The sequence below is a fragment of the Neodiprion lecontei genome, chromosome 1 (assembly GCF_021901455.1).
Source record: "Neodiprion lecontei isolate iyNeoLeco1 chromosome 1, iyNeoLeco1.1, whole genome shotgun sequence".
NCBI lineage: Eukaryota > Metazoa > Arthropoda > Insecta > Hymenoptera > Diprionidae > Neodiprion > Neodiprion lecontei.
The window spans coordinates 4,260,971-4,277,167 of NC_060260.1; the positions used below are offsets into that span (position 1 = coordinate 4,260,971).

A 16,197-nucleotide genomic window follows, 5' to 3' on the forward strand; every position below is an offset into this window, starting at 1 on the left:
AGTATACGTTCCGTTTCATTCCTGCATATCATGCGTTTTCTCTACGCTGAATTTCCCCTAAAATCGATATTTTTCTTTCTTTTTTATCGGTATATCTTAAATGCCAAACTTCACAGACCTTGGTTTAGGTTTGAGATATTAAGGTCTGTGCTTTGGAGGAGATTTCTATTTGTTCGTATGAAATAATTTGGTTGCGGGGTCACGGTCCAATTTCAAACAAGAGTTGAAAATAAGGACCAACCGTCAAGGAAAATCTGGAAGTCAGGGGAAAGTCAGGGAATCTTTGAATTGGTTGGGGAAAACGAACGTTGGTCCAGCGGAAGAAAGAAAAAAAATACACAAGTATCTTTTGCGACGAATAAAAATCCGAAATAATTTCACGATGAAAGTTGAATTATTTTTCTACTATACACACGGAAAGATTTTTATAAATTTTGTAAAAGATACATTGCTTCCGTTCATAGAGATAAGAGATAGATATTGCATCCGTAGAGACGTTATAAATAGAGTGGTTAGCATAAACGTAAATCAGGATAAAGTCGGGGAACTTTTTTTCGACTCTTTTTCGTGGTCGCCATGTTCACCCTGATATAGGTATGTATTTATTCATACACCTAACCGTAACGTCAATCGGTGTGCATCGGTCCGGGATAAATCGACACGCCGCCGCTGCGGGAATCGAGGGATGACCCTGGATGCAGGATGCAGCGATTTCCCGATTTCCCGATTTCCCACCCACGCCCCAACCCCCGAAAACCCGGGCGAACATGCGAAACCGCAAACGGTGCGGGATGTCGGGGACCATTAGGCAGATTGGATTGTATACCTATAATTCGCGTATTGTGTTCCCTGCGTATAACGTATTGCCCACCCTACCCTGTTCTACCCTGTTCTACCCCCCACCACCTACGCTTACTTAAACACTCCGCTGCCCAGCGACGCGTTGTCTGCTGTACACTTTTTGCGGGTGTGCATGGTTTTCCCCCGAGCCCCGTTACGTTAAGGGGGCGGGGTTGGAGTTCCGAATTTGAAAAGTACCGAAAGCGCCTAATTTCGAATTATTTTATTGCGAAACTTGAAGTGAAGAAGTCAAACTTTGATTAAACTACAAAGTTTCGAATTATGCAAGATTCTGAAAATTCAAGATACGATGGAGCAAAAATGTGAAAAATCGATAACGAAGAAAGATCAAAGTTCTGAAATTTCACCAAGCCAGAAATTCACAGAAATGAAAATTCGATGTTTCAGATTTAACAATTTTCTCATCTTCGCACTTTTGGAACTTTGACTTGTCGGATTTACGCTCTTTTGACATTTTACTCTTCCGGAACATTCGAATTTTTAATTGATTCTTTACTTTAAGTTTCGCCATCAAAAAATTCGGGATTCGACGCTTTCGGAACGTTTCAAATTCGGAATTTCAACCACGCTGCGTACGTTCGATCGATTTATTTCGTCAATCGACGTTACGACGTATCTTGTCATGCCTGCGACTCTCATTTACTTTGCATCCCTTAATCGTACGTGAATCCGATATCCCACTGAATTCAAAAATCCTGCATAAAGCAAGTTTTCAACTTTCGAGAATATTTATTTTCATAAATTGGAAATATTTTACAACGTATCCCCTATTCGTCTTATTTTTCAATTCTGTTTCTTACTTCAGGTCCAGGCAAACAAAATTACCGGAAGATTCCAATTTCGTTGAATTCTTTTTCTTTTTTCTTCTTCTTGACATGAATATTCATTTCATCTTATGCGTTGTAATAACGCTGCAAAGCATTCTTGTGGTATAAAGCTGCCTGTATCACCGACGAAGTTGCGACTTCCTATATTAAATCAGTACCTATTCCGAAGAAAGAAAAACGTTAAACAACGATAATCACCGTTATCACATTGAACGCGGTGCGTAATGAGGCGCGAAAGGAATAACGGAAGAAGAAATAAGGAGAAATCAGAAATGGAACATTTCTCAGTGTTATATAGTACCTATAATTTACATGTATGTATACATACACTCGCATCTACACATGCATACGGTATAAATAGCCGCGATAAACGAGATTTCAACTTTATCGTTCGAAAAGGGCTCGCGAACTCTTGATTATATGTATATATATATATACGAGTATATACGTATATGATATACATTCACTGAAGTTGAAAGCTCGCGGTTCTAATTAATTACGCCTCACCGATACGGCGGCGGCATGCTTCGCACATTTTCTCCTCCTCTCGCGTTATAAATAATATTTACACATATGTTTATATACCTACATTTACATCCGCTTTCGTATATCCTTTCTCACTTTTCGTATAATCATTGTGATATTATACCATATATGTATACGGCGTTGAGAATTTCTTCGCATACTTATAATATAATACGATATTTGGTTTCGTTTGTGTATTTAAAATTTTTATTTTATTTTTTTTTAATTTAATAGGGTTTTTCTATTTTTTCTAATCATATCGATTAACTCGTACACGATCTATCAATTTACTTTAACAATACATACCCGGACGGAAGATAATTCAGATGATCGGGATTGTTTTCATTGATAAGATCGGACGATGTTGACGTTACGTTTGGATTTTGAACAAAATTCGAATCACCTTTTTCTACGACTATTCGTATCGTTCACCGAAACTTACGCAAACCTTTCTTCTTCTTTTCATATCATTTTTCTCTTTCGTTCGCAATAAAATACCTGCCACGTGCGTTATACACATCATTGGAACACATCTCGACCACCTTCAAATTGTATATACCGTATATACTTATATAGGATAGACATTTTTTTCGTCTAGCTAGATGATATTGTAAAAAGAAAAGAGGATGGAAAAAAATCTGATCGCAAACCGGCGCCAAAGTAGGCGTCGCTGATTGTGAGTGTAACGGTGATCGGCAATAACGCCGTTACATGTATTCGTATTTTTTCGTATGTTGGGTTGTATGGATAATATTTTATCCGTTACTCGTTGCGACTTTTATTATTCTACCAATTTTATCAATTTTTTTGTTGCTTTCAATTTTTTTTATTCTCTTCTTTTCGCAATCCGTACATCATAACCACACTTCGATACACGCTATAATATGATCGAATTCTCGCACGTTTCTTACGTAATCTATGATCATGCGATTTCTCGCCCAACCTCGTATGTATGCGTGTAATAATAAATCGTATGTTCTTCACTACGTGTTGTATACAAGGCATGGTATGTAATATTATTATAGATCCATTAAAACGTGGTATGATCCTTCGATCCATTATTTACACAAAATTCCTTCTCCGGATAAAGAATGAACAAAAAAAAAAAAAAAAATACAACGCAAAACAGAACAATGCGTGATATTTGTTAATCATTTTGAAAAAAGTTTGCGCGCGCAACGCGATTTTTTGATCTTCTAAATCCTACTTACAGTATCGCAATGGAATTGATCTGCGCGATTTCTTTCCTCCCTTTTTTCTTTCCTCCACGCTATGAGGATTTTCTGGAAAACGGAAGTTGAAGAAAATAAACGAGCGATGATTAGCGATACCGTTTTTTTTTTTTTTGTCATAAACCTGCCGCGCGAATTGCGACTGATGCTGTCAGGCGTATAAATAATTTCTCGCTGCAGCAAAACCGCAAAGAATCTATTTACTAGGCTAGATTTTGCGCCGCGCATCTCGTTCTGATAGGAAACGTGCTTCGAGCCTTCACTTTTGCGATTCTCCGCCAATCCTCCCTCCTCCTCCTCCTCCTCTTCTTAATCCAGGCGGAAGCGAGTTTCGCGTTGCGTAACTCGCGGGGTTAATAAGCGTGTTCCTCGCCACCTGCACACATATACTATATTTAATAATTTCCCATCTAGTTAATATACATGTAACATACATACATGTATACGTACTGTTAAATAGGTTCAATTTGCACATGCAGGATATATAAATATACAGTATATAATAGATGTAGTTGTGCACATATTCGCTGTACAGTGCAAGTGCGGATTATCATTTGAGGGAAAATTTTACAACCAATAACTTTGAAATAAAATTCAGTACAAAAGAGAGCGAATGAGCATATTTTTGAATAATTTGTAACTTCCCATTCAAATTTTTTTTCTTTTTTTTTGACGCCATGTAAGGACCACCTTAACGTAGGTACACCTACAAATTAATCATTCCTCTGTAACTGTCGCGGAAAATTCCGAACGCTGGAAAAGTCTGAGGGTTTTATTTTATTTTTTTCATTTCACTTCTTCAGCCTGCAGGGTTTTTTTTTTTCCTCTTATACCTCCGGTTGACTACCTTCCGGCTTAACCTTTCGGTGCAATATTGCAATTGCAATTGCATTACCCTGTAATTATATTACATATCTTCCGCGGAAGGATTTTATTCGTGAAAAAAGGAACTTTCTTCTCTCTCTCTCTTTTTCTCTGACACCGATCAATATGTAGCAAGATTTCAGGTTATTGGATGTAACGATATTATTATCCTGTATATATTTAAGTACATTGAGTGGACATTTGAACACGATGAGAAAAATTTTAGATTAAATTTTTTGGTAATTGCGAAATTACTTAGTTTGCTTAGTTTACACTAGACTTGTTCAGTTCAATACAGCTTTAACATCGTTTTACCGTTCCCCGCGTAAACGTCGTCAAAGCATAATACATGCGAAAAAAGAAGATCAACCGACGTACCAGATTTCCCACTTATACAGCTACGAAGCTAGTATTCATTTTTTACCCTTGATCGATTTTTATTTATTTTTTTATTTATTTTATATTGTTACAATAAAAAATGAAAATGGTGACCGTGTAATAAGTGTGCTGCAATAATCACTACTGTATAAAATAAGTTGTGAATTTTTACGAAAAAAAACCGTTGAACACACCCTCGTTTTACATTCTTTGTTGTACCCACATGGCTTGCAGACATGTTAAAAGCGTAATCTTCACCCGTAAGCCGATACCTGACACAGTGCAGCAGCAGCAGCAGCAGCCTGACTCTAAAATGCATAAAAGAGCACGTAGATGCGTATATGCGTGTGTGTGTGTGTGAGAGTGTGTATACAAGTAAGACTATAGACTGGCAGCCTGGCGTTACGGTTTACAAGTTCGTCAAGTGCCTGCAGGACGCAGCCTAGACTATGGTATCTATCCCTACCTTATACTCCCTAGTCTAGCTGTGCGATACGTGCGCATATATAGCCTTATAATGTAATATTTTCCGAAGGGTCTGGAGTGAGAACGCGATGCCATGTGTAGTTTATGGTTACCGAACGGAACCTTAACGTTGTGCACACATCGCAGTCTTCTCTCAGGCAAGCCTGTGTATGTACGCACATATGCACACACGCGTACCTTCGACAAGGATGCGTGCACGTACAACGTATGTACGTAAGCCTCCGCATCTTGCAGCGTTATTCTACCTTACGTGGATACACGCTTCACGGATGCCACGATAGATGCATTGGTATATCTCCACGCGTCCAACGTATGACCTGCAAGAATTTGATCAATCCGACGGAAATTTACTTCAGCTGGCAATTAATGATCCCACTGTTGCGGGTATTATTCTTTTCTCGAAACGTGTCGATTGACAATTCACGTGTAACGCGGATGATACACTCGTGTCAAACACCACTTCGGGTCTAGGCTGACGAAATATTAAAACTGTTGGCGCATACAAAAAGTCATGTTTAGCTATTTGAGTAAACGTGAAATTTAACATTTCCATTTCCTTCGTAATTCACGGAATAACGAGTTGACAGGACAGACAGATAGACGGATAGCTTCATTTTACACTTGTATGATACAGCGTATTCTACACTCTACGTATAATCGCATGTTCAATTAATATATCGCTTTATCGTGTGTCAATTCGTGATTATCGTAGGGCAGAGTATCAATTTTAATAAGTATCGCCCTCTGTCGGTTTATCTTTCGTTGAAACGACGATAGAACGACGTCGTCGACACGCACGCGTATACATATATATATATATACATATATGTATAAAAGTATATGGTAGCATCCTAGACACCCAGGCATTCGCCTGCACGTGTGTGTCGCGTACACATGTAGAAGGAGTAACGAAATACGCTAATCAAAGAAAGCGATAGAGGAGTTAGTGGAGGTGCATCGTGGCAGCCAGGGTACGATTTTACGTAACTCGATGTTCCGTATCCTGCAGCCTAAGTAAGACCACCACCACCATCGCACGCGTGCGTGTGTGTGTGTGTGTGTGTTTTACTATGCGCACTGGCTCAACTTTTTCACCACCAACCACCCACCCACCCACCCACCCACACACACACACACACGCTTACACCTATTCTCTAGGCGTTAGAGCTAGGCATTATAACTACGTGGTACCGAGGCTCGACGCGACGTAGCGCCAGTAGCGATAAAGCGGTCCTCCGCCCCCTCCGCCCTCTTCGCCCCCACCGCCCCCCCTCTTCATCCCCCTACTACTACCGTGCCACCGCTGCTCTCCTCTCAACTCCGACGACTCTCGTCGTCAGTACGGCTTTCGACGCCACCTCGAATATACCATGATTATTCCTCGATTTCGAAACGAAACAATCGGCGGTTACTTTTTCTATTCTTCCGCATTCCACGCGACGACGCGAATCGCGCGGTGCGAATTTGAAATTTTTCATTTTTTTTTTCCAAGTGCTTCTTTTTTTCTTTTTTCTTTTTTTTCTACTTGTCTCGCAAAATCGTGTCACACGATCATCGACCCTTGATCGATTATAACGACACGCGGTGTGTCGTTGTACGGTGCAGCGGAAAGCTCCAAAAGTGACTGTGCAGTGTTTAATGTTCATCCGTGTGCCGATAACGAAACGGTTTTTACCTTTTCATTCTTGTGTTGTTTCGTTTGTTTATATTTAATTTTTTTTTTTTTTTCCCCCCCATTACATTCAACCTGTCGTCGGTCATGAATGTCATATTATATACTTGTGTTATATAATTAAATGAAATAATTTCTTCGACAACACGTGTGAAAAAAAATTGACGAGTGATGATCGCACAACGCCGAGCACGTGGAGTTAAACGGGGATTTTTATTTTTTTTTTTTTTTTTTTGCTCCCGAATCAGTGTCGTCGTCGTCGTCGTCCCCCCCCCCCCCCCCATAAAGAAAATGTCACTCGAGCGACGAAAATATCGTTGAAAAATGTGAAACAAATTTCCCCACGCTATTTTTTCTCTTTACTATATTTATTCTCGGCTGCATGGATGCGGCGCTGATTCCAGAGACGACTCGCATTCGGTTTATCGTGTTTACAGGTCGTCGTCGTCGTTATGAACGGCTGCCTCTGGGAGGGATTGGGATAAAATGTGCCGGATCCATGGGAAGGAAAAGGGAGGAAAGTTTAGTCTGCTTTACGTATCTTTGTTGACACTCGAGACTTCCGTATAATATATTTCAAATATCCGACTCTGCTGAAGGCTCGTTCTGCGTCACGTTACGCGGTATGCGTTCCTACGAGTATCCATGCGTGCATTGGCATAGCCAAAGCAATAATGCTCGAGCGATTTTCTTCCGGTCTGTGTTGTTACATTACAGGTAGGTAGGTAGGTAGGTAGACTAAAGAGAGAAGAGATGGGCAGGCGTAGAAACTGCACGCTGCAACGCCTCCGTCAAGGAAATGCGAGAAGCGATGCGGAAGGGTTGGAATTAGGGTGAGAAAATATGCCCGTGAGAGGAGAAAGAGGAGGAGGGATTGGATAATTACTCCGAGTTTTTTTTTTTTTTTTATTTTTTCACGTTTTTATTTGTCACTACTTTTTTTCTTTGTTGTTTTTCTTTCTCGTCGTTGCATTAATTTGTAGAAATTGTAGAATTTCACGAAACGTTGATAGTCGAATAATTGAACATCGTTCAAACGTGTATAAAGAATAACGTTTAAATCAGAATCGTTAAGATAAATAGAAGGCAAAAAATGAAAAAAAAAAGAAATAGAAAACCAGAGAAAATCTAACCATCTCGTATCTTATTTGCTACGCGTATGTTTTCACCTTTTAATGTTTTCTCTTTTCTACGTTAAATTGCCTGAAATATTAACCCCCAGTTACTCGGTACACAGTCGACGCAATAATCCGGTAACAAAAATTCCTTTTCAACGCGAATTTAACAATCGATCAAATCGACCTCTCAAATATTTGTCATATGTATATTTGATGTTATATACCGATATATAATATATGCATGTGTCACACTCGCACAGGTTAAATGACAGCGCGGGCGTTCTTTTCGTTGCGGTTCACCGTCGCTTTAAATACGCAAAAGACGATACATTCACGGTGTGCGGTAAACGCAACGCGTCGTAAACCCCCGCACAAATAATATGCGAGTGAAATTTCATCCGAGCACCGCACACGCAATAAGAAAGATGCGATCTTTTTTCTTAACGGCAAGCCGATTAGCGTATATTATATTATACGTGTACCTGGTTATATCTATGTGCATGCACGTACCTATGTATATATCCGCCCTCGTGCAACTACCCCGCGTGATCGCTGAAGGCGTTGTTCTTTTTTCTCATTATTATTATTTTTATTATTATTTGTTTATTATTATTATTCGCGTACGATCAAAAAACGCGGTTGTCGTTTACCCGTTGGAAAAAATCAAATTCCATTACGTAAACCAAAAACTACGAAAATTATTATACGCATTTAACGTTACCGGTATGTTGTATGTATCGTGCAATTTCAGTCACGATTATCTTGTTGATCGAATCAAGGCTTTTGATTTTTTGCCCACTTGCTCTGATAATAATAGTCTTGTAATAAATTGAGATTCTTCAATTTTAAACACAGCTGATAAAATGTAACACGTTTCTTCTCGTCGTGGCCAACACTAGTCAAAATGACTGATTTTACAATTTAACTTTTGAAAATTCGTACTTTATGTTACATTTACTTCCGACAATGATTTAAATAACGACTTTTACAACAATAATTCAAGGAGTAATATAATGAATTTTACCTTTATTATATCAAACTGGTTTTAGAATTTCATTTAAAAAAAAATTTCTACCTCGCGTTAGATTTTACCTCGGTAGTTGGAGTGTCAGACTAGACTCGAGGATCGATCGGCGTGACTCTTATTTCTTGCAATCGTATCACGTGCGTTGATACGGCTACTGCAGAGCCCGTCTTTTCTCGTTCTCCACATCTCGTTGCCCACCTACATTACAATATACTGTTAGTGGGTGGGAAAAGTTCCGGAAGCGGAAAGTAGTCGACACGTCGTTATTGCTCGTCTGTAACGAGACATCGATCTGACAGAGTTACGGAATTATCTCGTCTTATATTTCGAGGATATCGAAGCGTCGCGTAAAAGTAGAACAATTTTTATACGTATGTTTGCGTATAACTATCATCAATTTAGGTATTATGTAACTCCGTACCGGGGACTATTTATTATTTGATTTATTATCATTCTTTCTACGTTGGATGACGATAGTTTGAAAATTTCATATCAAACGTTAAACTGTGCAATACGAATTAATCGATGCGAATCAAGTGGTTTTTTTTTTTTTTTTTCTTCTAGAAATTGCTTTCTCAATTTCCTACTTTGAAATATTTATATTATTGATTATTTAGCGACGAATTTCTCACGCGGTTTTTGTGCAAAAGAAAAATGTCTTCTCTTCTATTTATTTCTTTCCCTTTTTTGCGCGTGAATTATTTTATTCGCTCCGTGGGAGGGGGTAGAAACAATACATTAAATTGAGCGTGAAAAATGTGAACAACGAAACAAAAACATACTTGGTGTTTTCTTTACTATCTACTACATGTAATTACTCAAAATCAGAATAAAAATAAGAAACTATCGTCGCAGAGAACGAAAAATCGAAGAAGAAAAGAAAAGCTTGAGGAATAATAATAAAAAAAACAAACAAACAACCAAGTAAATTAAAAAGAAAGAGGAAAAAAGAGAGAAAATGACGATAATGGCGAACGGCGAAAGTAGGTACGAGCAAACTTCCTGCTGCCTGTTGTTCTTGTTGTATGTATAGGATATTTACTCGTACATAGTGTAGGATTTACGCTCCGTTTCAGTCAATGTACGTACCTTTATACCTACCGTGGTGCAGGGCGGGAGTTTTACTGTTTCAACTCGCTACGTTCTTGCCGCATGGCGTGGTTTTTAGTTTATTTTATATCGTGCATTTGTACGTGTATGTATGCACACGGACTTGTGCAAGTTGTATAAATACGGCACGCGTTTAACGCGAGTTGCGAGAGGCAGGTAACTTTGTTATTAATTAACGCTATACGTTACTTGTACAACTACACAGGGCACAACAATTAATCAACGAGCTCGTTACACGTGAGGCATTCCACCCTAAATCGAGCCGTACTATCGTCTGTGATTTTATTTATTTTATTTAAGATTTTACTACTCCCAAAAATATGCACGTAAATCTACAATTTTCGAGTGAATAGCCCTGATCGGTTTACTTTCAATTTTTTTCTCGTGAATCCTTGGCTAGAAAATGAAAATTTGGAGAGCGTGACGGTAGTGGGCAAGCTTTTGGTTTAGAAGGTACAGGTGAAACGAGTTATTGCAAAGTAAGAAAAAAACCGAGTAACATGTGAACTTGTATTTTTTTTTTATCTCATATTTATCTTTAATTCGATATTTCTCACTACTTAATCACTTGTTTCGCATATAGCTTCTGAAACAAATACTTTCCGATTTCCATCTTGGTCTCACAATTATCATTTTTCAACAAGTAATTGATGAGAAAAATTTAAAACCAATCGATTGGATTTATTCATTCAAAAATTGGGTTTCTGCTTTTTTTGGAGCAGGAAAATCAAACCCGTGTTCCAGGGAGTCTAAAACTCGGTGAAAGTTGTTCTTTTTGTACACTCTGAACCGTACTTAATAATGAAAATAAATCACCGACGGTGAGAATCGGGCGTAGAGATCGGCTTGCGACGAAATGATTCGAGCAACAAATCGATAATAATTCTCAAAATCATGGCGTTTAATCAACTAATCGTTATCAAAGTGCAAAGCAGAGAATCCGCAGATGTGTTTAACCTGCCGTTCAAATTTAACACCACGCAATTTGCGCACATATTATGCATAGTAGTCTGTAAACCGCAAGGCAAACTGCATCGCATTATCAACGGGCATTCCGTTTGGACAGATGGGAGAATGGACGGTATGTAGGGTGACATTTTGCCTCTTCGTGTATCGAAACCGCGATGAAAGGAAAGCAAAGGGAAGGGACGATAAGGGGAGGGAAAGGCGACCCTTCGTTTCTGATACAAACATCGGCGTGCACTTTCGTTATATTATTTATACCTACCCTTCGACAAATGCTTTGTGCACTCGGCAACCCCTGAAAATGTTAAGGGTGAAGTAGGGGGGGATTCCGATCGGTGCTCGGTTGCACACTAACCGAAATTAAACGGGGGTTGGGTCGTCTCGTTTATCAGTTTGACCCCACGACACGGCGTTCCAGAAACGAATTTATACATTTATACACTTCCCCGATTATTCCTGACTCTGCATTTCATTTTATGAAAATTTGCCGAGTTCTCGTTTACGGACTTTTTTTTCTCGTTTCTACCCTCTTTTTTGGCTGCGAAAATTTGATAGGAAGTAGAAATTAATTCTACGGTATTGTACGTTTACGTGAATTGCGCATTACTTTTGCGATGTGTTCAGATACGTACTCAATTAATTTCGTCAAATTGAAGAGATGTTTTACCGATTTCGTGAAATTATCTCACATATACAATAACGACTAATAAGTGACGGATATTGATATTTATACAGCTAAAACAGTTTCACAAAGTCGATAAAATTCTCATTGATTCAGAGGATAGAGAAAAAAAAAATTGATTCACGACGTTTAAGAAGTACGGGCATGTAAAACAAGACGTTTCGCGTACCGTTACGAATTTCAACATTTCACGAGTCAAAAGTATAAGCTACGTTAATTCGTAGAATCAAAGAATTGCGGTAAATCAATAATACATCGAATCTCGATCAATAGGAATTTGACTAGTTTTGGAATACTGATACAACAAGCATAAAGTATGACGACGATGACGATGATGATAATTTTATCGATCACGATGTAAACGCATAACGGAGTATAAAGAGACGTTGAATCTTCCTGAATACACGGTGTGAAGGATAAGGAGGAGGAGGAGGAGGAGTGAGAACCTCTGCATGGTCGGTTCTATAAATGTCTAGCATATGGCCCCCGTGTCGTCCCATCGATACCACGTTGCCTTGCCCCATTCGACCCCCTAAATATTGGACCTTGGATATTGCCCCATCTCCGAAAGCTATGGGGCCCCATAGACACGTTTCTCCGGTCGTGGGTGCGGCGGGGATACTTGCTCCCTTTTCCCAGAGCTGCGCGATCACTCATTCAAGATCTTCATATCCCACGGAGAATCCTCTTCTTGTTCTACAGAGTTGGAAACGTACCGACGGGAAATTTAACGTTTCAAAAAGTCCGAGCGTAACATTGCGAAATGGTGAAATAATCGTTTCATATTATCTAGGAATATGTAAGGTTTATTCTGGTTCAAGGGTCGTGAGGTTTACTTTCAATTCGTTCTTTGGTTTAATTACGAACACATACGATAATCATGTAGGATGATACAAAAAGTTGTACACGCGTAGCTGTCTCCTCGCGTTGTTGTACAGACGGTTATGTATCTGTGTGCTTTTAGCTTTCAACTTCATAACACGATTATTACGCGAAGGCATAATGTAGTAGCTGATAGGTGAGCGTATAAGTTATGCGTACACGCTATGTACGCGGTAAATGAGTTTCAGTGTTCTTCGTTGTGTGCGTGCGTGTGTAAATACTCGCATGTGTGTCAAAAAATACAAAAATGTATAACGGTTGAGTAATTGCGAAAAAAGAGATAGAAGAGGAAACATTAAGGACCGATGCATTTTATTTTATTTTATTTTATTTTTTTTTTTTTCCCTTTTACGAGAAATTTCAATTTAAACGTGTTGATGTCCCAATAAAAAAAAAAAATAAAAAATAAAAAATAAGGATCGAAAGATGAAAACCAAACTTTCACGATGTTACACGTATAATTTATACGAATAGCCGTGTGCACGAATAAAACGTTACAGTGATTAAAAAAATAATATTTTAATTGAATCTCGCGTCTCTGTTGTTATAATAGTTGAATATTGCGTATATCTTGTTAATTAATTATCGTACGGGTAGTAAAATATCAACTTTGCTTTGCACGAGAATCACGATTCTTTTTCTGACCTACAGCAGTATATTACTATATTTTCTTCATTACGGGGTTCCGCGTTGAATAATTGTGCAATCGTTCTTTCCCGCGCATTGTGTGCAACTCTTTCGATTATTTTAGCCAGCATAACGATACTCGTGGTTTTCCAGTCGGAAAAACAAAAAAATAAAAAAATAATCTTCCACAAAGTATGCTGACAAACTACTTCTCGTATCGATCGCCGTGTCTCTCTGTTTCTAATCGTAAGTGTACGGTATCTACATAAGATTGTTTAGCCACTGCTATAATTACGTAATTAAATTCCGACTAGATGGGTCGTACAATTACATGTGTGCGTATACACTCACACACACACACACATGTATACACGTACATTTTCTCAATTACACCCAACGCGATTGGCTCTCTCGGGTCTTTTATGCGCCCATAGATCGATCTTGCAGGTACGACATAAAGTATAGATACGGTATAAAAGAACATCTATATATATATATATATATATGCGTATATACACGATATTACACGTATTATACCATACATTGTGTAATTACAATTCGTCGTATATATACATATACGTGTATATATGTATAGGTATAATTATTAGTCAACAAGCTATTATTTGCGAACCTCTTCAAACTAACTGACGTGTTGCAAGTAAATTCTAACACAGTTATTATTCTCGCAAAGTCGTCGCTTTTTCGTCGCACGATCCGCAACTAAAACGATGTAGAAATTCGTTCTAAAAACAAACCAAACAAAAAAAGGAAACAAAAAAAAACAAAAAAAAAAAACAAGGAACAGAAATAACTATACAAAAAGAAACACATTAATTAACCGGTAGCTGGAGAGGAGAAATCCTTCTGGAAAAATCTCGCGTGGTGTAATAGTATAAGGCAAAAAAGAAAAAGAGAAATACATATATGTATGTATATATATATATATATATATAGACATACCTACGAGTTGTTGACACCCTGCAAAAGAAACGCCGCAGGGGATATGAAATTCCTTCACTCTCTCTTTCTCTCCCTTCGCAAATCGCGACAACAGGGAGCGAATTCAAAAAATGTGTCGAGGGGTTGTATATTATAATACGTATATGTATGTATGTATGCATAGGTATATTATAATTGTGTATGGGGTGAGGGCAAAAACCGGAAAACATATTACACATGTTTTTTTACACACGAACGAGTCTACGAGGCATGCGACATGATATCGATGCTAATCCGAATTCCTGTAACGAACTTTTATCATCCACTCGGGTATCACTTCTTTTTATTTTTTTTTTTTTTTGCAACTTTTTGCCATCGTACGTGCGTCAATTTTCTTACGCATCTTTTACCCTGATCTCGGAAAAATAAACGGATATAAGATTTATTAATTTACAACATTAATATTGTTGTTATCGTTGTTGTTGTTAAAACGATTTTTGACCAGGTATTTAATGAAATTTTTTATTATTGCGAACTTTGCGCTTATCGCAAATATGAAAATGTTTATCGAGTGTTCGATCTTACTTACCGTTTACTGTCTTTCATTTTCTCTTATTTCCCTTCGGGTTTTCTCAACTGACATATTTGTAGCCTGACCGTTTCGCCGTTCTACACAGCCGCGCTTGCTGAATATTGCATGTTACAAAATCCTGTACAGTATAAGTTGGGAATCGGATCGAAGAGCCGTGACCGACCGCTGCCGACGTTGAAAATACACGCGTATATTCGCTGAGACATGTGTCTGGAATATTGTCTGCGCCGGATGCTGCGAGCTTATGCGATATGGAAAAGAGATCCCGAGGGTTCGCGGGATTGTTGGGGTATCACGTCGAAAGCGAGAAAGAGAGAGAGATTTCGCTGCGTTATTCTGTACGATACTTCGTCAATGATGATTAATCACTTGTAAAACATCTGTCGCAGAAAAAAATATCCTGCAAATGGGTCGGATGGATTTTCCGACAAAAAAAAAACAAAAAAAAAAATCAATAAATAAATGAAATAAATAATAAAGAAACCGAAATGCAAAAACCGTCATCAAACTTTTTTTTCTCGGTTTTTTTTTTTCGTCGTTTTCACGTGCATGTAACGGAATATTAAATGTGAATCAACGTTTTTTTTTTGAAAATTGCCAACACGGATACGTACCTACTCTACCTTTTTACGATAAAATTTGTAAATAGGTGAAAATTCAATGACGCGTGATAAAAAAAAAACTCTTTTACGCATGTGTTATAACCTAATTTTGTAACCTGAAACACGTAGTAAAGAATTTCCGAAAGGGAATCTCTTCTCTCGCTGTCAGTGCCGCCAGCGGCGGGTGGTAGTAAAATTCCATTCATCCGCAGAGATGCTGGTCCCTCCTCTTCTTCAGGAATTCGACCGCCAAGGACATTAAACCGAAAATACTTTACCTGCGGAGTTTTTTTTTTTTTTTGCCCCCCTTTATGTTTCACACACACTTACAGACCTGTCTAATACACACGCGTTACACACATGCACAGTTACCCCTCGGCGCTTGTATAATATTTTAATAATAATTTTCCCGCAGCCTCCGAGCTTTCGGCTTTTAATATGCCATAAAAGTAAGGATGAGGGCTGGAAGTTCGGTCGAAAGTTGAAAATTAGCAGGGTAAAAGTACTTGGGGAAGGGAGGTTGGTTCAGCTTTGTCATTCCGTTTTTTTTTTTTTTTTTTTTTTTTATATATATAAATTCCTTCCTTCCTCCCTTCCTTCCTTCCGTCTTCTTCTTTTTATTTTATTTTTTGTATATTATTATTTTTCTTCTTCGCTCCTGTGCTTTTCGACGGTCGTTGAAAACAAACATTCTTGTTTCATCATCGCGGGGGGGGGGGGGGGGGGGGGGCGTGCTTCGTATTATAAGCTGTCGAGTGAGTCGAGTCCTGAATTTAATTAACGTCTGACTGATGAATTAGATTATAC

General features: G+C 38.4%; 1 protein-coding gene across 10 annotated transcripts in view; it reads left to right on the plus strand.

Moving 5' to 3' along the window:
• LOC107227796 (rap guanine nucleotide exchange factor 2) overlaps positions 1-16,197 on the plus strand; it is a 105,548-nt gene that overhangs the window by 49,982 nt on the left and 39,369 nt on the right. Inside the window, exon 1 of one of the 10 annotated variants that reach the window (XM_046746587.1) lies at positions 6,696-6,840. The exons of the other annotated variants lie outside the window; for them this stretch is intronic. The gene's annotated coding sequence lies outside the window, so the exon portion shown is untranslated. Of the gene's footprint in view, positions 1-6,695; positions 6,841-16,197 lie in introns of those variants that run through there. 10 annotated transcript variants of the gene reach the window in all.